Source organism: Podarcis bocagei, assembly GCF_964188305.1.
Source record: "Podarcis bocagei genome assembly, chromosome: 10".
NCBI classification, from domain to species: domain Eukaryota; kingdom Metazoa; phylum Chordata; class Lepidosauria; order Squamata; family Lacertidae; genus Podarcis; species Podarcis bocagei.
The window spans coordinates 61,611,156-61,637,758 of record NC_138135.1 but is presented as its reverse complement, the minus strand read 5'-3'; the positions used below and the strand labels follow the sequence as shown (position 1 = coordinate 61,637,758).

General features: G+C 45.3%; 2 long non-coding RNA genes across 3 annotated transcripts in view; one reads left to right on the top strand and one right to left on the bottom strand.

The window, feature by feature from the left end:
* Positions 1-725: 725 nt before the first annotated feature.
* On the bottom strand, positions 726-14,491 carry LOC308596676. Of its 2 annotated transcripts, none has more exons than XR_014012642.1 (3): positions 14,166-14,491; positions 13,160-13,341; positions 726-1,029 (listed from the first exon to the last, which is right to left on the bottom strand). It is a non-coding gene; the product is annotated as an uncharacterized lncRNA (long non-coding RNA). The 2 variants fall into 2 exon arrangements; XR_014012643.1 differs by lacking the exon at positions 726-1,029 and adding an exon at positions 3,969-4,082.
* Positions 14,492-20,277: 5,786 nt separating this feature from the next.
* LOC308596621 overlaps positions 20,278-26,603 on the top strand; it is a 92,203-nt gene continuing 85,877 nt past the window's right edge. Inside the window, exons 1-2 of the long non-coding RNA XR_014012572.1 lie at positions 20,278-20,675; positions 20,866-23,041. This is a non-coding gene — a long non-coding RNA (uncharacterized lncRNA). The remainder of the gene's footprint in view (positions 20,676-20,865; positions 23,042-26,603) is intronic.

Here is a 26,603-nt window from a genome sequence, read left to right as displayed (position 1 = left end):
AAACTTTCTGACACTTTGTCCCCAAAGTCAAAAGCAAAAGCAGTGCTTTTTTCGGGGGGGGGGTGCAGGGGTACACATACCCCTAAACATTTTATGAATCTTTGTACTTTTGTCCATTTACTGTATTTATTTTCCTTGATTTGAAGTAAAATATGGTGATTTTCTTGACTCAAAATGAGAGTACACCTAAACAATTTTTTAGAAAAAGAGCACTGAGCAAAAGTATACCTTATCAGCAAATTTCAAGATGTCTGAACAGCTAATATAGCTAATGATGAATTGGGTAATTCAAAATGCAACACTGAGCAGTAGTGTAAAGGAAGAAAAATGCTCAAATGAAGCCAGAATGGTTCTCTGAATGCACACCTGTATCTGCTTCCGTGTACAACGTCAGTGCCATGTTTAAATAACCACACAGTAAAGGACATTTGATTACGACTACAAATATTATGAACGGCAGCCAGCCTAAATGCAGAGCATTTTCCTTTTGATGGGCTTTTGGGCACCAACACATTACCGAAAGCTTAAAGAGCATATTTGTCCTTTTAATACCTGCACATAATTTCACCTAGTGGGCAGCTGGCTTTAATGGGATTTAGACATTTTCATCAGGAAGAGAATTTAGCATCCAGGCCTAAATTCCACAAATAATCCACCTGACGTACAGAATGGAACATAAAAGAAGAATCTGAATGCCAAATCACAGTTCCAGAAATTAGAAAAACCTGCTGCTATTTATTGCCAAGTGATGCTTGCAAGATGGAAGCAGAAGCTGCCTTAGCATCATTTCTCTAGGTGTTTGCCTTGCGTGGAAATTGTAAAATAGCGATCCATTGCGAGAGAGATTTCTTTATTTACTTGCGAAGACACAGTGGCAGAACTGTCGAGCATGCGTGATCATTCTGTAAGTCCAATCACGTCTTGCCACTGGGAATGCCTTTCAAAAAGATCCTCTCAGTTCTCTGTTTACAGAGCTTCTGGTCTTGACACCTTCACACCTGTAACTCCGAAGCAGCAGGGGAAATTGCTCTAAAGGAAAATATGTATATAACTTCCAGGTTTGTGCTAGATACCAAAACCTCTCAAAAGCTGTATGTGGCGTTCCCCACATAGCCTTGCACATCTAGCATACAGCCAAAACAGTAATTCCCCCTTCTACAGAATCCCAGGAATGGTCGTTTCTTAAGGGTGCTGGGAATTACAGCTTATGTGAGAAGAAATTGACAGTTCCCAGGGTTCAGGGGGTGCTTAAAGGTGCTTTAAATATAAATGTATAGGGAGCAGCCGCCGAGACCACGTAACACCGGTCTTGAAAGACCTACCTTGGCTCCCAGTACGTTTCTGAGCACAAGTGTTGGTGCTGACCTTTAAAGCCCTAAATGGCCTCTGCCCAGTATACCTGAAGGAGCATCTCCACCCCCATCGTTCTGCCCGGACACTGAGGTCCAGCTCTGAGGGCCTTCTGGCAGTTCCCTCACTTTGAGAAGTGAAGCTACAGGGAACCAGGCAGAGGACCTTCTCAGTAGTGGCACCCGCCCTGTGGAACACCCTCCCATCAGATGTCAAAGAAATAAACAACTATCTTGACATTTAGACGACATCTGGAAGGAGCCCTGTTTAGGGAAGTTTTTAATGACTGATGTTTTAATGTATTTTTAATATTTTGTTGGAAGCCGCCCAGAGTGGCTGGGGAAACCCAGCCAGATGGATGGGGTATTAACAACAACAACAACAGTCCAACAAGTTGTTGTTGTTATGTGTACACAGTCATAGTTTTCTCCTGAGTGCAAGCTTTTGCTTCAGCAAATTGCCAGTGTGGGCTGTGGTGGGGAGAAGGAAAGGAAACAGAAATCTGAATTGGGATCCTGGCGTAGGATGGGGGCGGGCTTTAACTCTTTGCCTTTCCTGTAGTTGCGATCCAGACTGGGCCCTGGGGCTGCAGTTTCCAAATGAGGGGGGGAATTGCCATCAGCTTTAATGGTAAATTTCTTCTAATTCAAATGGCAGAGGCAGCACAGGGGGCAATTTTGGTGAGGATGTTCATAGCTCAGTGACAACAAATTGATTCCTTGCAGGACCACAGTGATCGCTCATTGCGGCCTTAGTAGCTTCCTTGGGAAGTACAATACAATGGCTCCTTATGACATTTCTAGAGGTGTCCCATAACAATATGTAATAGGAAGTATCACGTCACTACAACAAAACAATAAAGACAACAGTTCATTCTGCATACATCAACATTTGTTGTTGTTTAGCCGTGTCCGACTCTTCGTGACCCCCTGGACCAGAGCACGCCAGGCACTTCTGTCTTCCACTGCCTCCCGCAGTTTGCTCAAACTCATGCTGGTAGCTTTGAGAACACTGTCCAACCATCTCGTCCTTTGTCGTCCCCTTCTCCTTGTGCCCTCCATCTTTCCCAACCTCAGGGTCTTTTCCAGGGAGTCTTCTCTTCTCATGAGGTGGCCAAAGTATTGGAGCCTCAGATTCAGGATCTGTCCTTCCAGTGAGCACTCAGGGCTGATTTCCTTCAAAATGGATAGGTTTGATCTTCTTGCAGTCCATGGGACTCTCAAGAATCTCCTCCAGCACCATAATTCAAAAGCGTCAATTCTTCGGCAATCAGCCTTCTTTATGGTCCAGCTCTCACTTCCATACATCACTACTGGGCATCAACATTTAAGTGAGCTCAAAGCTCACCAGTAGGTCAGGTAAACATAACTATAATAACTTCACATCCAAAAGTATCCCCAAAGCTCTTTTGGCCTGGAACTGATTGGTGTAAAAGTAATCTCTGCATATAAGCTTCCAAACCCACACAGCTGTGATGGACTATAAAGGAGCACATTAATCATATTTCATATTGGCGGGGATCCAAAGAGCTACTCTAGATTCACACGAGGGTCCTCCAGCCCTGTAGAATTGTTTTAATAGGTCGCCACTGTGCCACATTGCAAACTTGTTTTTGATATTCTCAGTTTCAAAAGCAGCTTGCCAAGGATACTGTTCAGGAAAAGCAAGATGTAAAGCTCCCCTTGGGCTCGCATAACTAGTTTCATGGTTTTTGGATCCTGGCAACTGACTCCAGTGAATCTGGACTGAAAGTTCTCATTCAAATCCTCAGAGAAATGCGAAAAAAACCTTCTAATCAGAGATTTCCTGTGCTTTATAAGATGCAATCAATTAGGCAGCCTTGGAAGTGAACAGTCACTTCACCTTGAGTGTCGACACACACACAAGTAACTGAAAATTGAGGGATGGCAAAATATTTACATAAGCAATCATCTGAAATGTAAATGAAAGGTAAGCACTTCTATCAAAAAATGGCTGCTTGAAAACGAATCATTCCTTTCATATGCTACCCCAAAATATGTTGGCACTCAAACTCTGCTGAGAATGTTAAAAGTCCATCAAATTCTTCAGTTGCCTCGCTGAAAAATTCTTTTCCAAGGCAGTGGAAGGAACAACAAGGGAGGTTATCTCTCTTAGACCTGGGCCTCACCAACAGGGAGGAGCTTATTGATGAAATGAAAGTACAGTGGTCTAAGAACAGCTTAGTTTATGAACAACTTGGATTAAGAATGCTGCAAACCCCGAAGTAGGTGTTTTGGTTTGTGACCTTTGCCTTGGAATAAGAACATGTTCCGCTTCCTGTTGAGTGTGTTCCATTTGTAAATTGAGTCCCCCACTGCTATTGGAAAGCACGCCTTGGTTTAAGGATGCTTTAGTTTAAGAACAGACTTCTGGAATGGATTAAGTTCGTAAACCAAGGTACCACTATACAAGGAACCTTTGGAGGAAGTGTTCATGTCCTCTTGGGTTTTATTATACAGAGTTAAGGGATAGCTGAGTATAGTTGGACATGCACTTTGGCAAATCTCAGAATGAACTCAAGCTTGCAAGAGAGGTTGAAAATAATAAGAAAAGTTTCTTCGGCTATGTTGAAAGCAAGAGGAAGATCGAGCGAGTAGTAGATCCCTTGCATGGAGAAGATGGAGAAATGCTATTGGGTGACAGAGAAAAGGCAGAACTGCTCAACGCTGACTTTGCCTCTGTCTTCACTCCAAAGGAAAGCAGTGCTCAACCTGTTGATAACAGAAATGAATGATGCAAGAAGGGTGCTAAACCAAAGCTAGAAAAGGGATGGTAAGGGGACACATAGCTACTTTAAATGAATTCAAATCTCCAGGGCCTGATGAGCTGCACCCAATCCCAGAAAGATGGGCGGGGTATAAATAATAACATTATTATTAAAATTATTGTTATTAAAATAGATCTGGTGCAGCCCTTCAAACTAGCAGAAACTACTGTCAAACAAATAATTTACTTCTTTTACTTGTTTTAATTATCCACTTGTCAAATAAAGTTCCCTCCATCTTTCAAAATACTGAAGTATTTAACTAGAAGTACATAAAAACCCTTTTAGCAAGTGTAGGAGCCAAGTTGTGGGATAATCCCTTCAAATCAAAACGCAAGTAAGCTTTCGCATTCCACAGATGACCATCAACAGAATGTTAGCCTAATTTAAAGCTTTGGTGTTCAATAGCAAAATTAAAGAGACTACTTTTTGTGCTGTCCAACAAGTGACAATTGGGACTAAAGGAGCTTGTGGGTGTAATCTCAGAACCTCTGTCTATAATCTTTGTGCAGAAGAGGGCGACCATGGTGATCGAAGGTCTGGAAACCAAGCCTTATGAGGAATGGTTGAAGGACTTGGGTATGTTTAGCCGGGTAAAGAGGAGATAATATAGCCATCTTCAAATATCTGGAGGGTTGTCACACGGAAGATGGAGCAAGCTTGTTTTCTCCTGTACTAGAGGCTAGGACTCAAACCAAATGATTCAAGTTACGAAAAAGGAGGTTCTGACCAGTGGCGTAGCGTGGGTTGTCAGCACCCGGGGCAAGGCAAGTAATTTGCGCCCCCTAACCCATGGATTTGCGCCCCCTAGCCCGTGGATTTGCGCCCCCTAACCCTAACCCCCAGATGTTGCGCCCGGTGCGCCCGGCCCCCCCTGCACCCCCCACGCTACGCCACTGGTTCTGACTAAACATCAGGAATAACTTGCCGACAGTAAGAACTGTTCAACATTGGAACAGCAAATAAGTGATGGACTCTTCTTCCTTAGAGGTTTTTAAGTAGAGGTTGGCTGGCCATCTGTTGTGTATAATCTTGTTGAGATTCCTGCATTGGTGCCTCCCAACTCTACAATCCTGTGATTTTATGATTCTGTGCTACTATCATATGTACCTTTCCCTGCCCACCCCCCTCTGCAAATGGTCTACTTTCATTTTTTTGCTTGTTGGCAAGCCGTTCCACTTCAGAAAACAGCGGCCACAACCCAGCACACATGGACAATCTGGGAGCAACAAACAGAGGGAAGCAATTTCGATAAGAAAATATAGGTCATGATCATGTTGTCTGGTGGTTGTTAGGGGCAACAGAAATGAAGATGAAGACAATCACGTTGATAGGTGACTTCTTAATATATATATAAAATGCTTTTTCTTCGCCGGCCCCATTGTTGAAGCCAATGTAAATAGGTTTTTTATTTCAGGGCAATTTCATTTTCCTGCTACATCTGAGCGCCAGTCTAAATTGTCTTCAAAACCCTCTTTAAAGCTCAATTGGCTTCTCTATTGAGCATATTGAATGTTGTGGGAAAACATCAGAAATGTGTTAGTGCTAAAAGTGTTTTTAAGCTAGAAATATGTCTCTCTCACTCACTCGCGCTCTCTCTGCTTTTCCCTGAGCACCAAATGTTATATGGAAGCAAATGCTATTTATTATCTACATACAAATAACTCCGATATCATTCTACAATTTAAAGCCTTTACCGGCTGAGGAAAAAAGTGTTATGGCCTTGTGGAACAGATTCATGCTCAGTTTTTGCTGTTGTAAAATTGTATTTATGTACAGTGCCTGACATGGCGTTGTTTTTCTGCGAGGGCTGCAGTAAGTCACTGAGTTTTATGAGGAGTGCATCATAGCAATGTTTTGATTTTGTTTATGTATTTATTTACTTCCTTTTGCATTTTGGTTAAAAAAGAAAAATGCCAGTTTGCGGAGCGAGCCAAAATATTTCCCCCTGTTGTGGTAAAATCAGTGAGGCTGGTACTAGAGAAGGGGGAGAGAAATCTTCCTTGCTAATCGTACTGACTTTTGCTCTCTATGTCAGGCAACTCATGATAATAAACATGTTTGTTTCCGAGACAGTTCTGTTACCATCAGTGAGGAGGAAAAATAAGTACAGTGGTACCTCGGGTTAAGTACTTAATTCATTCTGGAGGTCCGTTCTTAACCTGAAACTGTTCTTAACCTGAAGCACCACTTTAGCTAATGGGGCCTCCCGCTGCCACCATGCGATTTCTGTTCTCATCCTGAAGCAAAGTTCTTAACCCATGGTATTATTTCTGGGTTAGCGGAGTCTGTAACCTGAAGCGTATGTAACCTGAAGCATATGCAACCCAAGGTACCACTGCACACCCATCTCAGGTCCAGTGTACTTTCTACCCTGTCATTTCTCTGATGAAAATAGGGATGTCCTTTCCCATGATTATGATTATGATTATGATTATGATTATTATTATTATTATTATTATTATTATTATTATTATTATTATATCCCACCCATCTGACTGGGTTGCCCCAGCCACTCTGGATGGCTTCCAACATATAGAAATACATAATTAAGCACTAAAATTTAAAAAGTTTCCTAGCAGAGAAGAATGGCAAACGAAGCTGTTGGCCTGTGCTGTAATGGCAAAACTGACCAGAAAGCTCAGGGGCTAAGAAGACAGGAAATTCTTGAAAGTATGGGGAAAGTTTATAATTTATGAAGGAGACCACTGTCAGCAGATGAAAATATTAGCAGGGTTTTGATCTCACTTGTAAATGTAACAAATACTAAGGACAATATGGAGAGATATAAAATATAGATTACGAAATAATATGCAGTTGGAAATGTTGACAATAAGAGCCATGGAAGGGGGTGGGAGGAAGTCTCGAGATTCAGAATAATCCCTTTATATGCATGTGTATTAGGTATGGTTATAAATTTATATTTGTAAAATCAAATAAAAATGGTTTTTTTAAAAAAGCTTCCCTACTCAGGGCTGCCTTCAGATTTCAGGTTGTGTAGTTACTTACAGGTGTAGTTACTTTACAGGTTGTGTAGTTACTGCCTTCAGGTTGTGTAGTTACTTATCTCCTTGGTTCACAGGTCAAATAACTCCATGCGCTCCAACATTTCTCAGATGAAAATAGGAACATCCTAAGGGACACGGGTGGCGCTGTGGGTTAAACCACAGAGCCTAGGACTTGCTGATCAAAAGGTCGGCAGTTCGAATCCCCACGACGGGGTGAGCTCCCATTGCTCTGTCCCTTCTCCTGCCAACCTAGCAGTTCGAAAGCATGTCAAAGTGCAAGTAGATAAATAGTTACCACTGCAGTGGGAAGGTAAACGGCATTTCTGTGCGCTGCTCTGGTTTGCCAGAAGTGGCTTAGTCATGCTGGCCACATGACCCGGAAGCTGTACACCGGCTCCCTCAACCAATAAAGCGAGATGAGCGCTGCAACCCAAGAGTCGGTCACGACTGAACCTAATGGTCAGGGGTACCTTTACCTTTACCTTTTAAGGAAAAGTGGGAACTTCCAGGATCAAATCAGAAACCGGGACAGCTTCTGTAAATCCAGGACTGCCCCTGGAAAGTAGGGGCACTGGGAGGGTCTGTTCTGCTCACATGAAATGCTAGAGCTTTAAGGTGTATTTTCTCTTGTTCATGGGGAATGGGGTGGGGAGCTTTTGGGGTTTTCATGGTGTGTGTGTGTGTTGTGAGTAGGATGGGTTTGGATCCCAGAGACCTGAAACCTCCCCTGATCCACCCTAGGAATGCCCCACCCACAACAGTGGGCCTTCTCACAGTAGCCAGAAGGCTTCTGAAACCAGGGAGGTCTCTGGGGACGTTATGTTCCCTGAGGGACTGTAGGATTCTGTTGGAAATGTGCACACAATTGCAGCCTCAAGTAGTAAAATGTTGAGCCTTATCAGCTCAGTCTACAGCTAGGTGCGCTACACAGCATTAGACTGCCTAAACAGGAATTCTGAGAGCATATTTGTGTTTTCTGTTGAAAGGCACATTGACTTGCTGCCTCCTTTCCCTTGGGGTAAGCATTTGAATGAAATCCACCATTCCCCCCCCCCCAAAGGTAAGAAATTGCTAAAGCTACAATAGAGGAGAAAGCCTATCCAAGCTAACATTTTGTCTTGACAATTTTTAGGTGAGATCCCACTCAATTTGTTCCGCTTCTCTTCCCCGAAATGAAAACGAAGTTAAAAGTTTTCCTGTGAGGAATTTATTCCATCAGAAGTGGCAGTGCGAATTGTCCATGTGTTTCCATTGTCTCAAACTATATAAATCTGATTTACTTTCAAACCTCCCTCTCTACACCGTTCCACTTTAAAACCAGACATAAAATAACTGGAGCCAGTTGGGATTACAGTGGCATAAAGCAGGTGCTGTCTTCCACTACAAACCTTCCTTTTTCCTTTTTCCTTCTCTATTAAGAGTCTGCACTAAACGAATATTTATCTGGCTGAGGCTGGGTGAATATTGATGGTTCGTTTGCAGCAGCAAGCCCAGAATACACGGAGGAATGATTGAAAAGTCACTCTCCAGAAAGGTTGAGTGAACATAAGAATCTACCTTTGCAGGAGGAACTGGAGCTGCATTTCCACTGACACTCTCAGCTGCAGAGGTCAGTCAAAAAGAAAAGGGGTGGGCAGGGCAGCCCCACCGGAGAAGGAAAGCAACTGTGCTGGTCCCGGGGGAGGTTACCGTGCGGCGTGGTCCATGTCTGAGGCTGAAGCGGAGTCCAAGGCAGGGAGTCGGGTGTGGTCAGGAACTCTGGCAGAAAGCAGGACAGGGTGCCAGCAGGAACAGGTAACCAACAATGTTACTCCCGCAACCTGGGACTGGGTGGGCTGGCCTTTATCTCCTCTGAGGCATAGGGCGGCCCCGGTCCACAGGTGACTCGCCTCTCCTGGCCTGGAGGTGAGCACTCTACCTGCGGGAACTTAGTTCCCTCCACCTCTCTGCCCTGAGCCTCTGCAGCTCAGGAGAGGCTGGAGGGTTACCGGACCCAGAGGCAACCTCACCTTCCCCTGACAGGGCTGAGAGTGGAGCATCTGCAGGCAATGGGTCCTCCATCACCTGAGGGGCCAGAGCAGACTCAGCTGGTGCCTGCACCTGAGGATCCAGCACAGGTGAGGACCCTTCAGGTTCAAGCCCCTGCCCTGGCTTAGCCGGCCCTGGAGGCGGGGACTCCTGTGCAGGCTGGGATTCTTCAGGTTCAGCCTCTGAAGCAGATTCCCAGGCCATCACAGCAACTTAGCTGTTTGGAGGATAAAGGGTGTGGCACTAGAGAGGGTTCTAAGCAGGGAGGAAGCAAGGATGAGGAAGAAGTAGCAGAAAAATTAAAGACTAGAGAGCTAGGCTATGGCACACTGGCTAAGAACACAGTGTGGAGACCGGGTCCAATATATGTTGGAAATGTAAAGAAAAAGAAGGTACTATGTATCATATGTGGTGGGAATGTAGAGAAGTTAACATTTTTTGGGAAATGATATACAATGAATTGAAAAAAATGTTTCAAATGACATTTGTAAAGAAAACAGAAGCATTTTTGTTAGGGATTTTAGGACGAGACCCACCAAGAAAAATAAAGAATCTCTTTATGTATGCTACAACAGTGGCAACCTAGACAGCATCTTAAAAAGCAGAGACATCACCTTGCCAACAAAAGTCCATATATGGTAGTTAAAGCTATGGTTTTCCCAGTAGTGATGTATGGAAGTGAGAGCTGGACCATAAAGAAGGCTGATCGCCGAAGAATGGATGCTTTTGAATTATGGTGCTGGAAGAGACTCTTGAGAGTCCCATGGACTGCAAGAAGATCCAACCTCTCCATTCTTAAGGAAATCAGCCCTGAGTGCTCACTGGAAAGACAGATCATGAAGCTGAGGCTCCAATACTTTGGCCACCTCATGAGAAGAGAAGACTCCCTGGAAAAGACCTTGATGTTGGGAAAGATGGAGGGCACAAGGAGAAGGGGACGACAGAGGACGAGATGGTTGGACAGTGTTCTCGAAGCTACCAGCATGAGTTTGATCAAACTGTGCGAGGCAGTGGAAGACAGGAGTGCCTGGCGTGCTCTGGTCCATGGGGTCACGAAGAGTCGGACACGACTAAATGACTAAACAACAACACAACAGCGGCAAGAGTCTTGTTAGCACAAGGATGGAAGAAGGAGGAAATCCCAACGAAAGAACAATGGCAAGAAAAACTGATGAGTTATGCAGAGCTGGCAAAGTTGACACATAAACTACATGAGAAGGACAATCGTGACTTCAAGGAAGACTAGGAACTTTTTACAAACTACTTAAAACAACAACAAAATGACTTGGACTCCTTGGCAGGTTTTGAATAAACATCCACAAATTTATTAATAGAATACATGACAGATAAGGTAATGATGTGTACAATTTTTAACATGCAGAGAATAATATGTGCAAATAAATCAGAGAGTGGAGCTGAGGGAAGTCTTTGGGGGGGGGAGGGAGGGACGGGGGGGATAAAAAGGGGGGGGGATAATGTAATTGATTATTTGGATTGATAATTTGTTCTATTGAAATTGTTTAATAAAAAATATATATTTAGAAAAAGAACACAGTGTGGAGAAAGGGAAAGCCAGAATTTCTGGGATTAGCTACTTCAGTTGTGAGTCGAGGAGGGGAAGGGTTAACTGAAGGAAGAGAGGTGTTGCTTACACACCTGATAGAAGGGTTATTGGGAAAGACTACTCACCTTCCCTGGTGGGCGGTGTTGCGGCCAGGCACCCAGGATCTCCCAGTGACCCTGCTGGAGGTTGGATGGATGCTTCATGGGGACTCCCAGCCGCGTCACGCCCCCGGCTGTCCAATCGACATGGCTAGGGGCATGGCTGCGGTCTGTTTAAGCTATGGCGCAGCTAGGGGCATCTTCCTTTCACCTCCTCGACGGATCTCCCAGCCCACCCGTCCTCTTTTTATGCGTTGCTATGACAGCGACCTTGCTATGGACATATGTTGGTCACCATATTGATGTTGGAACCGTCAGATGGAAAGCCAGCTGGACAGGACCCAGCTGGAGCGTCCCCCTTCTCAGACTTGCCGCTGCGGAGATCCATCAGTCACTCGTGAGCACGTTACTCAGGAGAGTAAACACACAACAGATCTGGCTCAAGGCGTGGATACTAGGTAAAGGTAAAGGGACCCCTGACCATTAGGTCCAGTCGTAACCGACTCTGGGGTTGCGGCGCTCATCTCACTTTATTGGCCGAGGGAGCCGGCGTACAGCTTCCGGGTCATGTGGCCAGCATGACTAAGCCACTTCTGGCGAACCAGAGCAGCGCACAGAAACACCGTTTACCTTCCCACTGGAGTGGTACCTATTTATCTACTTGCACTTTTGACATGCTTTTGAACTGCTAGGTGGGCAGGAGCTGGGACCGAGCAATGGGAGCTCACCCCATCGCGGGGATTCAAACCGCCGACTTTCTGATTGGCAAGTCCTAGGCTCTGTCTAAGCTATGTTTATTATACATAGATCAGAACAAAGAAAACATGGCTTCTCTCCTTGCCGTTCTTCTCGGAGACAGAAAAAAACACAAAAGCAATAAAGAGCGGATGTTCCGCTCACAAGACTCCAACAATCTGTGCTGGAATATAAAGAGACATGTGACATGTAATAATCCTCCACATCTGCAGCAAGGGAGAAATGGAATTCCCAACAATTGATGGGGCCGGGTAGGAATTTTTCCACTCGGCAAATTGGCTCCAGCCATTTGCTTTTCACCTACCTTGTAGCAATTGTGAGGTCAGGCATTTGGTAAGCCTTTGTTTATGGAAGGGGAAGTTGTAGCTTCTGCCTGCCCCTCCTTGATACGGGTATCCTGTTAAAGGGATCTGGAGGTGTGGATCCTGTCTGAAGCCTGGACATGAGCTATGGCCATGCTACAACCCCAGGACCCTGGGGGTGCCCCGATTTGACCTATGTCATAGGGCGCCCCCTACTGGTGGTTTACCCTTAGTGAGACTTCCTGCGGATGGGCCTGAGTCGGGATGTAGTTTGGTTTCACCCAATGCCTAAGCCAAACCGCTCACACCTGTAACCAATAAAGTTGTGGCCTATTTTATCCTATTAACCTGAAATATTCCTGCCCGTGTGTTTATTATATAAGGGAACTGTGGGGCCCAGGGCCTTGACACGCTAGCAAGACTGTTTAAATAAACTGATTTCAGAAGGGATCTGAGGATGAGAAGGGCTCTAAATTTATCTGAGCGAAGAGCTCACCAGGCTTTTTTCTGAAAGCAAGATCAACAGTGGGAGGGTGGAAGCTCTCATATTGCCTAATATCAGTTCAGGCTGCCTGTCCAGTTTGCCTAGTACTGTCTTTTCTGACTGGCCGTGGCTCTGCAGGGACCCCAGTAAAGAAGTCACTCCTGAATTCTCGTCCTACTACATTGACATCCTATTAACTGGAGGTGCCAGAACTGAACCTGGAAATCAGTGATGCTGTTAGGTACAGTACTTAAAAGATTTGGGGCTCTTACCCATCAGGCCACCCCTATGAATAAGGTAGGATGACATTTTGCTGCAAGAGAAGTGTGTGCTTCCTTTTGTAACAATAAGACATGATGCTGCACACAGAGATAAGATGCTAGAGCAGATTTAAACACATGATTGAGAAACGATGGAAGATTGTGGAGGGTGGATTTGGAGATGGAAGATGCGAATAGAGAGACAAGAGCTGAGGCAGAGGGGTAGAGATTTAAGATGGGGCGTTAGCTGAAGGTGGAAGGCCTTTGGCTACAAAAGGCGGATAAGCATGTAACAAGTGTGTGTGTATGTATGCGATAGGTTAAAGAGAATGGCTGTATATACTGACAGATGAAGAGAAAGGATTCAGAGTAACAGAAAGGAGAAATCAGAAAATATAGATTATTTCCAGCTCAGATTAGTAGTGAGTGGACAAAAAGCACTAGCAGAAGGTACACACTGCAACACACAAGACTAGTATGCATTCAACAACAAGAGATTAATGAAATATTAAATATTCACACACCTTCTTCTGCAAACGGTTAGCCACCTGTTTGGATTCACAGCAAAGAAGAATGGTTTGTTTATTGTTAGTTTGTTTGTTTTTGTCCATCACACATGCAGACCCAAAATAGTCCAACAGAAATGCGCACAGATTTCTCTACAGGAAATACTGGATATTCATTATCTGTCTGTCAGCAACCAGATCTAGCAGGAATTGAAACACAGACCCATAGAAATGTAGTTAAGAATGCAATCCTATGCACCGTACTCAAAGGAAAGCAAGCATTAGGTACAGATTCCCTTTTCACATCTTAAAAATAAGGGGCAGGGGAAGGTTGTCCTGTGTGGCTAATGTTGCTATAAGACGTCTGATGCACATTTACATGGGAGTCAGCCCCACTGAATGTAACGAGACTTATTTCTGAGTAAGCAGGCATAGGGTGGCATGGGCAGTGTTTTGACAAAAGTGCTGTTAAAAGCCACTTCTTGATGTTTAATCAAGAGCAGCTGCTTATGGAAAGCTGTCTCCCTTCTGCTCTCTACAATTCCCAAAAAGGAGCCTCAGCCTTTTGTTTTGAGCATTAGGAAGTTTCAGGAGAGAGAGAGAGAGAGAGAGAGAGAGAGAGAGAGAGAGAGAGAGAACAAGAATTGAGCAAGGGAACAGTGGTCCCATGGTGGTTATTCATGGCCCAGCCTGGCCTGACCCTCTCTCTCATCTCCTTAAGACGGTGTTACAGCTGTCACGTGGTACCTTTGGGGGAATGTTGTGGGTAGCAAGAGAGGATATATTGATTAGATATTATCCTTCCTAACTTACGATAGTGAGTGTATTCATACAGCAGAGTACATTCCCCCCTTTTACACTGCAGGAAGCTAGTTGCAGATTCGTTAATCCAATAGCTGCAGATTGCAATCCAGTCTGGCTTTGTTCAGATTGGGTTTTGTTCCTGGTAAGTCCCCTTTTATCCCCCCTAAAGAGAATAAAGACCCAAGAAGCTTCTTTTAAAAGTAATAAGAAGTTTACTCACATTCAGTTCACAGTTGGGTCCCTGAAGGCGTTCTTCAGCTTAGAGTTACAGAAGAGGGTTTGAGTTCATCCCATATGGGAATGAGCCCATGTCCTGGTGGCTGAGAGCCAACAGACAGCAAAATACATCAGTATCAAGAGAGCATGGCATCACGAGGAAGAAGAGTCAAGAGAGAGGATGATGGCTGCGTGACTGGCCCTTTTGTTAGGTCTGGAAGGGCCACGCCCACCTGCCTGGTCACATGCAAAGGAAGGATGCTTCAGAGCAGGTGTAACAGGAAGTTCAACTGGCTGGACCAACATTCCCCTGCATGTCCACTCTAGGCAAACAGGAAATGTTGTATTTGACTGCTTATATTACATCTCACACTTTTTTGGACCTCTCCTTTCATGTTAAGGTCTTCTTTGAGACTTACAAGGCTGTGCTCTCCATTGCACAACAGTTCAGCTGCTTGAGACACACTTGCGCAGACCATACAGCTGATCTGCAGGAGATAAAGTCATCAGGACCCAAAATTCAGGACTTGGATTCCCCCAGGCCCAACTCTAACGATGACCCTACTAGAAGCTTGGCAGGCATAGCCGGTGCTTGCTGGCCACTGAGCTACTTTCCCTCCCCCCCCTTTCCATTGTTAGTAATTATGGCCCTATCCTGCCAACATCCTCTGGCAGGTAGCAGGTAGGGTTATCAAGTCCCATCAAATGAAAATTTCTGCCAGGGGTAGTTTTTCCCATTGCTTAAGCCGATGTGATTTGGGGAACTGGGGAAATCCTGTTTCTGTGCCACAGTAGCAATCAAAGAAACAGGCCACACATTCAAACATGGCCTCCGATCCCTTAGTGACAGGCAGAGCCTGTGGGCTTGCAAGGACCAAGCAACCCTATGTCTGTGCTTCAGAATTTATTGTGTTGCTCAGTCGTTCTTTATATTTTCCCCTCATAGCTGTTATCACGCTTGCTGCCCAACCAGCCAGCAGAGCAGCTGTAATTGTGGGAAAGAGGTGGAAAATGTCATCTCCTAAATCAAAAATCCTATGACAATTGAGTAATGGACGAGTTGTTCCTCCGAGGCAGTTAATTCCTGGGAAATAATGTAGTAGAAATTCTGTGGTTGTACAACAGCTTTCATGCTCTCCCAAGGCACTTCTGAAAGGGCCTCTCTGTGTGAACATGCATGATCACCAACCATGTTTAGTGAGAAGATGCGTAGTATTACAGCACTGAGTGGAGCAAGAAGACATTATCTCTCAATAACAATATGTGTTATGATACTCCAACTGAGAACTATACTAGAAGTGATGTTAATTGTGTGCAAGCAATTAACATGCACATTTTTGAAGGTTAAATAGCTGCCATGGAGGGGCAGGCAGGGCTCCAAGCAAGACCAGGAGTATAGGGGGAGGGAAGTTAACCCTTTTATGGTGCTGATGAAAACCTCCTGACACCACAAAGCTGTTCTTAGACCTAGGAGAAAGGCTTTCAATGGGTCTAGCGAGAGCTTCCACCCTGGAGGTAAATTTGGGGGTGAATTTCATGTCCTGATCCTCTGGACTACCTGGCAGACAGACAGTGTGCCAAGATGAAATTCCAAGTCCAGAGGCCAATCCATACAAACAAAGTCCAAAGATCAGGAAATGTAGCCTGGGATCAGTCCAAGTAAGCCAAGATAGAAGTTCAGCAATCCAGAGTCAATCCTGAAGTAGAAATCCATGAAGGTCCAAGGAGAATCCCAGGTGAGGTCCCTCAATGTGGGCAGTTGAGCAGACCCAGCATCTCAGCTCTGTTGCCTTCTGATGCTGTGCCTGCTGATTGCTGCATCTGGCCTGGTTGGGCAGGTAACCCTCACCTGCTCTCAGCTTGCCGCAGCTGAGGAATCACATGTCTCCTTCCCCACCTGGCCAGCTAGAGAACTAGGCTGCAGGTCCCAGCCTGCCTCTGCTTCCTGGAGTGCCCTACCCACTGTTCCCTATGTCTTAGGACCTGCCATGTTCATGGGGATGGGGGCCTCTCTGGTTCTGGCAAAGGGTGCTGCTGCTCGTCGTCTTGTGCACTAGCCCCTAGCCCCTCATCGTCCTCTTTCTTCCCATGAGTACTATCTACGCTGGATGAGGGTGGCGCTGTGGTCTAAACCACTGAGCCTCTTGGGCTTGCTGATCGGAAGGTCGGTGGTTCAAATCCCTGCGATGCAGTGAGCTCCTGCTGCTCTGTCCCAGCTCCTACCAACCTAGCAGTTCGAAAGCACACCAGTGCAAGTAGATAAATAGGTACCACTGTGGCGGGAAGGTAAACAGCGTTTCTGTGCACTCTGGTTTCCATCATGGTGTTTTGTTGTGCCAGAAGCGGTTTAGTCATGCTGCCCACATGACCCGGAAAGCTGTCTGTGGACAAACGCCAGCTCCCTCGGCCTGAAAGCGAGATGAGTGCGACAACCCCATAGTTGCCTTTGACAAGACTTAACTATCCAGGGATCCTTTACTTTACCTTTTTACTATCTACACCAACCTCTCCTTCTCCATCCCCAGCTTGCTCCAGTGTGACCCACTCCCAGCTACACCCCTCAATGGGATCCTCTTCCTCCTCCCCAAAGTTCTGCCAGTTCAGGACATTTCATCAAGTGAATTTCATCAGGTGATGTGAGCCCAGAAGAGAGCCAGTGTGGTGTAGTGGTTAAGAGTGGTAGATTCGTAATCTAGGGAACTGGGTTCACAGCTTCGCTCCTCCACATGCAGCTGCTGGGTGACCTTGGTCTAGTCACACTTCTCTGACGTCTCTCAGCCTCACTCACCTCACAGAGTGTTTGTTGTGGGGGAGGAAGGGAAAGGAGAATGTTAGCCGCTTTGAGACTCCTTCAGGTAGTGATAAAGCGGGATATCAAATCCAAACTCTTCTTCTTTCAAGCCTCTCTACTCTGGTCCCAATCCTACTTGGCCATCCCACAATGCCTTTTTCTTAATGCACATTAATTGCTCATATCAATTAATGGCTGTTTTGACGCTATTTGACTCTAGTTTGACACTGAGAATCAGGGTAGTGTTTTGCCTGGATTGTTGGTCTGCATATGTGAAACCAAATCTCCCATCAGCCGTGAAAAGCACCAGAGCCTTTGAGCAAGTCAGATTCTTGCTCATCCTAGCCCATCTCACAAGGCTGTGGCAATCCTACGCAAATCACCTTCCATTGCCTCCTGGAAGGACAGGATAGAAATGTGATTAATGAAATCGCACCAGCTTTCTGTTCAGGAAGAAAAAGCCACAGGCATATGAGCACAGCTCTTTTCTGAGAAGAAAATTCAAATATATTTTATTCCTGAATGTTTGCGCATTATGTTCTTTCTCCTCCCTTCCTTCAGGGCTCAACTATTTACATAACCTGCCTGCTGCGTCTTGTCTGAAAACATTGTACAAGTATATTTTATTAGAAATGAGCATTTGATTTCAGTACGGTGAAGGTCAAGATCTCACTGAGAGTTCTCAAATTCCACAGTCTTAAGGAAGACACCCCCCCCAAAAAAGTTTCCCTTTCCTCATACAGTAGTACCTCGGGTTACAGACGCTTTGGGTTACAAACTCCACTAACCAGGAAGTGGTTGCTCCAGCTTAAGAACTTTGCCCCAGGATAAGAATGGAAATCGCACGCCAGCAGTGCAGGGGCAACAGGAGACCCCATTAGCGAAAGCATGCCTCAAGTTAAGAACCGTTTCAGGTTAAGAACGGACCTCTGGAACGAATTACGTTCTTAACCTGAGGAACCACTGTATATATTTTTCTTACCTATATCTCCCTACCCACCTGTTTTCCAATACCCACCTGTGGAGCTTCTTGGGCTTCCTGACAAATATTTCATTTTAATTTAGCGGTACCTCAGAAATTCAGGGAGTGGTGGTTCAGTATAGAGCATTCTCTGTGGCAATCCCTAAGCTGTGAAATTCCCTCTCCCCAGAGGTACATCTGGCACCATTGCATAGCTTTCATCACACTCTGAATATGTTTACCTTGGCCTTTATATGGGTGTGTGTGTGTGTTGTTCTTTAATTGTAAATAGTTCTGTGGGAAGTTGTCCGTGGATAGAAACTGACAAAGGACTTCAATATAAGGGTAACCCTTTTATTAGCGCGTTTGCAAAAGCGGACCCTCCGTACCCGTGGATACGAAGAGCCCCGATCTGGTTTCAGCACCGTAGTTTTATCCCTTACTGCCGCCCCTCTTTTGGAGGCTTGGCTTACAATCTACCTATCAGAGTTTAACACATTTCTAATACATTGTTCAATCTACTCTATTCATATTTACTCCCTTCTCAGTGTGGGCACCACCCTTTCTGGCGTACGCGACTGTGTTATCTTGTATACATGTCTAGCTCTCAAGGCTGAGTTTGAGGCACGTCCTTTCTGTATGCTTTCATTGTTTCCCAATCTCACAATCCCCCCTCTCTTTTGTACCTTGCCTCAAACTCACATAATAACTCCCATATTCGTTCCTCCACATACAAAACAATTTTTCACAGTTAGCTCTTTGGCGATAGTCTCAGCTAGACTCAAAAACATGTTATGAGCTCTTGGGGGAAGAGGTAATTTATTTAATTGTTGTATTTCTTCTTCAAAGCTCTCAAATACTGAGATTGGCTGTTTGCTGACCTTAGTAGTATGTACTTTTATGATTAGGTGCCCATAAGGATCCTTCCCATTTCCATCTATCCCCAAACCAAGGTGAATATATTTAGGTCTAGTGGAAGGGAGTTCCTTAGCCCACAGACATACGGGATTGCATTGCCCCAAACCACAGGCCGTCGAAGCCGCCCCCCCTGGTGATATTTATCCCCTCTGGACCCCTATATGGGGGTGTCCCTTCCACCCCATTGGTATACCAATAATTCGTCATCTTAGTGGCCCCTACATTGGAACCGGCAGCCTGCTGGAACAGGTACTTATCCTCTTGGAGATAAGCTCTCTCCCAGCTTAATGACCCACAGGTGACTCCAGCTTGGTCGTTAGGCCCCTGTCCCTTGGTGATAGCAATGCACGCATCAAAACAAACATGTATCTTCTCTGTGCCCCTAGTATAGTTGTGGGCTACATATCCCTGCCTATTTTGTGCTAGGGAAAACATATGTGCCCTTTCACTTGCCTTATTTGCCGTTCCCCCTTTATTTCCATATACATATATGCTGGAGGTGATAGGTCCCACCGCTAGGGGCTCATAACATTCCGTTTCATTCTTTTGGGTCTTACATCTAAGATATTGGGTCTGATTGTGGACACAAGGGTCTAATTCTACTACACACTCGGGGGCAACATTATAATACATTAAAGTTCGTGTAATTACTGTCCCAGTTTTAGTAACTCGGATACATTGGCTGCAGCTCTCATCTTGAATTTCGGTGGCCAGGATACTCCCTAGCATAATCAGGAGGCTGAACCCTGCTATCATTGCCTCCGTCTTAATTGGTTTACTGCTTGCACTACCGTGGGAGTCCAGCTCAGACTGCAATTGACCTCTCCCTCAAGGGTGATGGCACAATATTGTATAATTATGTCCTCTATGAAAATTATGTCACACAACTCAGTGCAATGCACACATAACACACAACATTCGCAATGAGCGCAGCAACAGCATTCATAAAAACATTTGCAAGTACAGAATAGACACATTGAGGTCAGCGTTTGGATTCTTTCTGGTTCCTGGTTCCCTGATTGGTAAGCGTCACCTTCAGCGGATTATCGGGGTCAACAGTTACCCTCCAGTCCTGCGGGGCTTTCTTGACCCTGTGATAGTGAGTCCACCCGTGCTCCCTGGTCCTTACTGCAGACTCGGTAGTCAGCAATACCTGGAACGGACCTTCCCAAGCAGGGTGCAATTTCTCCGCCTTCCACACTTTTATCAGGCTGGAATGTGTGCTGATGTTCCAGTAAGGGAGGACGCTGGGCCAAAACGCCACGTCCTGTAAGGTGATCTTTGAACACCAACAAATATTTCTGCCCTCCCCTCTCTGGTAGCTCTGTGAAGTCCACCTGTTAAGAGAAGAGATAACAAAGACGGCAGCGATTGCACAGAACAATTGATAAATAACATTTGCACATAAGGTATATTAACTCAAAGGGGTCAGCATGGCAAAAAAACTTCGCAAGGGGTTAACAGTTCTGTTCCTTGGGTTAAGTTTGCCAGCCGAGATTTTTCAAAAGTCTTATTTGTGTGCTCTAAGTTTCAGAACTCTAAGCCATGTTGCAAATTTCAGTTCATTTGCCAGTGTCTGTAGAAAGAACAATGCTTCTGGCAAAGTTTCAAATTCCTCAAAGTATCAATTCCTATGCCGCAGCTCCTTTCAGAGTAAAATTGCACATTAAAAAGAAAAACTTGACAAAGTTCACAGAAAGCATTCACTTGCTTTTTAAGAAAGTCACTTTTCCAGGTTAATACTTTGGGGCAGGGGGATGGGTAACTCTTGGCCTTCTGGGTTTATGTGGCTGAACTGTAAATCCAGAAAGTGTGAGGTTCAGGGTAGCTGGCTGAATGCAGCAGTGTCCTTCTTGGAATAGGAGCCAAGAGATAACGCTCTGAAGCTACCTCCAAGCGCCTGGCACAAGGGAAAAAAAAACAAACTGATGTCCTGTTACTTTCATGAATGAATGTTAGAAACAGTTAGTTCACTCGCTTCTAGCTGCAACAGTCTTTTAGCAAGAACAGAGATGAGAAGAAATCATTTTTGAGAATTTCGCCATATTTGTAGGCCTTTCCGCTGCCCGTCTCATGCCTTCTAAAACATTTCTGTGATAAGTCTCTAAGGCTGCCCTTCCCTCTGTAGTATTGTAATCCCAAGGGGGGGGTCCTTCTGGGGTTTCCCATCTATTATCCCTTTGTTCCCATCCCTCCTATTTCATGTAATCTGTCTCTTGGGGGGTAAAGACCAGGTTTTCTGTATCTGCTTTGGTCAGGACAGGTACTTTCAAACTATATTGTTGTACCAGTGAAGCTCTAGGGGTGCCCCTGGCAGCTTCCTTTGCTCTCAAATCAGCCCACCTATTTCCTACTTCTTCGGGGCTCGTCCCTCTGGTGTGGGCTGGAACATGAACCACTGCGACCTTTTCTGGTCCAGTGAGGGCATTTAATAGTCTTTCTAGTAATGCCATGTGTTCTATTTGCTTTCCATCCGCCTTAATATATCCCCGGTCCCGCCAAGTCCTACCAAAAGTATGTACCACCCCCCCATGCATAGCGGGAGTCTGTCCATATGGTTACCTCTAAGCCCCTTGCCAACTCGAGAGCCCGTGCCAGGGCCATAATCTCACATTTCTGGGCCGACCAGGTTGCCGGCAAAGCTCCGCTTTTGAGAATTTCCCCATCTTCCTTAACTATAGCATATCCTGACTTTCTCCTTCCCTCTTCAACATAACTAGAACCATCAGTGTACCATCTTTCTCCCCCTACCAATGGCACCTCTGACAAATCTTCCCGGACTTTTGACATTAATTGTATAGTATTCATACAGTCATGCTCATCCGGCTCCCACTCTTTTCTTTCCCCGATCAGAAACTCCGCTGGATTTAAATTTCGGTCGGTCCCCAGGGTGATGTTGGGGCTTGTCCGTAATATGGTTTCATATTTTACCAAGCGACCATCTGTCATCCAGGTGGAGGCCGCCCCAGTCATTACAGTGGATATCTGGTGGGGGCTGTGAACTATCGGGGCCCCTCCAAAAGTTAACTTTCTGCTTTTAACCACCAGTTCAGCTGCAGCTGCCACTGCCTGGATACAAGTGGGCCAGGCTCGTACCACCGGTTCCAAGGTTTTACTTGAGGTAGGCAACCGGCTGATATCGCCCCCCTCTCTTTTGGGCTAAAACCCCCACAGCCGTCTGGGAACTGATCGTCACATATAAGTGGAATGGTTGCTGGAGATTGGGCAATGCCAAAACCGGGCCCCCGATCAGTGTTCTTTTTATCTCCTCCCATTTTAATTTGTCCTCCTGTTTCCACGTTACCTTTTCGTCCCCAACAAGTTTTTGATTCAAGAACTGAACCAATTTTGCGCATTGATCTATCCATAGCCTGCAATATCCCAGCAACCCTAACATCCTTCTTACGTCTGTTTTATTCTTAGGGGGTTGCAATTCCAAAATTCCCTTCACTCTCTTTGTGCCCCCCAATGCATAGCTGTATAAAAGAACTGTGCTTGCATGTGACAAATTGCCAAGCCACATGAAAAGTTAATTTCTCATGGATCTTTGGCTGCATCTGTTGACCTTTGGTGACTAATGTACCACTTTGGGATTTAGCGCAACATTCCAAGTCCCTGTGCAGTTTTAAAGCTCCAGTTCATATAAAGACAAAAGGTTTGAAGACTGCCTCCTCTTTCTTTTCTGGAAGTAAATATTCGACTCACATAATAAATATTTGTAGTAGATAAATCATCTGCCTTTTTAATCAATAAATTGATTTGCGGATCACTAAACCCTCAATATTTGCACCTCTGAGGAAATAGTAATGAAGCAAGGGATAATTTATAATGTTAAAAACAAAAGCCTCCACTTTTCTAAAACAAAAATAACATATAGAATAATACAGCTTTATTATAGTGATTAAACAGACTGTGCTATGCAAACCTAGGTGGAAAGAAAGTGCATCCTAACATATCCAAATTATTGGATCCTCCCTCAGTTATAGAACATATATTCTCTGTTGTCTGAGAATGAATAATATTAGAACTAACAAAAACAAATTCTATGTTTCAGCATTCATAGTTGCTTTTATCACCAGGTGGTGATCTCAAACACTTCATTTTGCAAATGAAGTCTATTGAAATCAAATTTCTGTTTTCTTCAACTATGCCTGTTCCAGGCTATGGCAGTATTTATATACAGTGGTACCTTGGGTTACATACGCTTCAGGTTAAGAACAGACCTCTGGAACGAATTAAGTTCCTAACCCGAGGTGCCACTGTACTAGTTTTAGACAGCCAGCATGATGCAGTGACTCTAGAGGTGGCTATAGACTGCAACTGACCAGACTCAGGTTCAAATCTCACTTGGTGACCTTGAGCAATCCATTCTCTCTTAGGCAGAAATCCTATGCAGAAGAACCCAGCATAAGTTAAGCCTGTGTTAAATAAACTGGCTCCAAATTCCATTCAGCAGTGGAGCTACCACGGGCTGAGCTGTTCTAAGCCAGGCAGAGGAAAAAAGAGTATCTAAAATAGAGTTAGAATTACGTCATCCAGTTTGAGTTACACCACCTGTATTTCTGCCACCTTCATTTATGTCGAGTTTTGAGGTCATGTGACTGAGATGATCAAGCTCAGGATCCAGCCTTAGTCTCCCCCTCAGGGTTCCAATTATACATTCCATCCGGCCCTATAGGGTATTTTGGCCAACCCACCCTACAGAAATTAATCATAGTCACTTTTGACAAGCCTATTGTGTATTGTCTCGGATAGTCCTCATCCCATTGCATCAATATTTGTCCTAATGGACTATTAGGATCAATAGGACCCTTCCCATTTGAATCCTTCTGTCGTTTACTCTGACCCTTACCCATGGTTTACAATGTCTCCAATTTCACTCACTCACACAATCACACGGAATCGCCTGGCCGCTTCCCTCGCGGGAGAGACGGAACCGCAAGCTAATCCTCCCGTCAGGGCCGAAACCCTGATCCACACTCACGCGTCCGTATGGAGCCTCTCTTTCATCCAAGAGACGAGTCTCTCACCCCCGTCCCACAGCACAGTTTACAAAGTTCTCATGTCTACTCACCCAATACAGTCCAGCGTCGCTTCTCGCAACTAGTGAACAGGCGGGCGTCCCCGCTGGGTGCTCGCGGTCCCGGACCGCTCGCGGTCCCAGACCGCCAAAAATGAGACCTAGTTCTCTCTCTCTATCCCCCTATATCAAGTCCTGTCTTTTAGCCCTCGCGAACCGTCACGGGTGGACTCCGGCTCGGGTCACTCCGAAAAGACGGAGGGGCGCCTACCCGGATTCCGAGATCCCCCCGAGCAGCCCGTCGAGAGCCCCACGTTGGGGCGCCAAAAGTTGTGGGAAGTTGTCCGTGGATAGAAACTGACAAAGGACTTCAATATAAGGGTAACCCTTTTATTAGCGCGTTTGCAAAAGCGGACCCTCCGTACCCGTGGATACGAAGAGCCCCGATCTGGTTTCAGCACCGTAGTTTTATCCCTTACTGCCGCCCCTCTTTTGGAGGCTTGGCTTACAATCTACCTATCAGAGTTTAACACATTTCTAATACATTGTTCAATCTACTCTATTCATATTTACTCCCTTCTCAGTGTGGGCACCACCCTTTCTGGCGTACGCGACTGTGTTATCTTGTATACATGTCTAGCTCTCAAGGCTGAGTTTGAGGCACGTCCTTTCTGTATGCTTTCATTGTTTCCCAATCTCACAGTTCTAAAGTATTTTAATTTTGCATTTTTGTACCGCTGTAACCTGCCCTGGCGAGGTTGAGCAAGAAAGGTGCGACAGCGAGAGGCTAAAAGTTTATCTCAAAGTGGAGCCTGTTACTTTGCATTCCAGCCTTGAGGTGGGCAGTCTGCCAAATGTCAGTTATTATTATTTTTTTCTCTTTACAAACTTTACTGAAATGTTTAAAAACAATTACCAAACACAGTTGTCTTCCAAGACAAATACCTGTACAGATGTTAAAGCTTGCATGTAGTCCTCTGCATGGCATCAAAGCAAACTTGGAAAATCTTTTTACATTACAGATTCAGCTCACAACCTCAGGGTATACTTCAATCTAAAGCATTAAGATAATTTCTCCATAGTGGCTGCAGCAACTGAGACAGAAAGGAGATTACTGTACTCTTGCTGATAAACGATCTAAATCAAGCCCATACAGAGCCAAAACCCATATTTCTTTGTTATTCCTCTTATCACCCTCCAATGGTGAGTTAAGCATTCCATAAGTGCTATATTGTACTGGGTCAAAGTTTCTGTGGTGGGAGAGCGTTTTTCTCCTCCCAGTTGGAAGCAACCATATGTCTCGCTGCTGTCACAAGAAAGAAGACCAATTCTTTATGCTTTAAATTTGTATTGGTATCATTTTCCAGTGAAAGCAGGGCTTGTATGGAATTGGATTCAAGATGGTGCCCCGTAATGTTGTTGTTATTTAGTCGTTTAGTCATGTCTGACTCTTCGTGACCCCATGGACCAGAGCACTCCAGGCACTCCTGTCTTCCACTGCCTCCCGCAGTTTGGTCAAATTCATGCTGGTAGCTTCAAGAACACTGTCCAACCATCTCGTCCTCTGTCGTCCCCTTGTGCCCTCCATCTTTCCCAACATCAGGGTCTTTTCCAGGGAGTCTTCTCCTCTCATGAGGTGGCCAAAGTATTGGAGCCTCAGCTGCAAGGGGCTTGAATAACTCAGAGAAGCTATGAGCTTTGCCGTGCAGGGCCACCCAAGATGGATAGGTCATAGTGGAGAGTTTTGACCAAATGTGATCCACTTGGAGCAGGAACCGGCAAGCCACTCCAGTATCCCTGCCAAGAAAACTCCATGGACAAAGGTGCCCCGTAATGGCAGATAGCAATGACAAAGTTCAGAAACACTGGCAACTGTCAGGTAGACTCCTACAGTTATCTCCAAGTTGTCCATAGGCCTTACTACTTCACAGTTAGACCTGCTAGTTTAAATGCTGGACAGGAAGGAGGACTCAAAAGGCCACGTTTTGATAGGCCAGCTAATTAACATTATTATTCATTATTAGCTCTCACTGACTTATAAATATAGGCTAATGGACTGGCAGATATAGAGAGATGGTGGAAGGTCATTAGTCAGAGAGTTTTGACTGAGAAAGTATAAAATGGCCATCATGACAAAATTTAGCATCAGCGGAAACAGTTTGGTCAGTGTGTGCAGATTTACCCATGGAAAAACCCGAGCTGTCAGCAAAGCCTAAGCAAGAAGCTGAATAAGTAGAGTTTCTGGGCCAACCACAAAAACTGTAGCTGTACACACAGGGGCAGGGGTGCAGCATGGGCGAACCACAGGGGTGGTTGCCCCAGGCACAAAATTGTTAGGGACACAGCTGGAGGATGGATGGTGGCTAACAGATTGAGGTTGAATCTTGACAAGACAGAAGTACTGTTTTGGGGGGACAGGAGGCGGGCAGGTGTGGAGGACTCCCTGGTCCTGAATGGGGTAACTGTGACCCTGAAGGACCAGGTCCACAGCCTGGGAGTCATTCTGGACTCACAGCTGTCCATGGAGGTGCAGGGCAGTTTTGTGTCCAGGGCAGTTGTCTACTAGCTCCATCTGGTCTGCAGGCTGAGACCCTACTTGCCCTCAGACTGTCTCGCCAGAGTGGTGCATGCTCTAGTTATCTCTCGCTTGGACTACTGCAATGCGCTCTATGTGGGGCTACCTTTGAAGGTGACCCGGAAACTACAACTAATCCAGAATGCGGCAGCTAGACTGGTGACTGGGAGCGGCTGC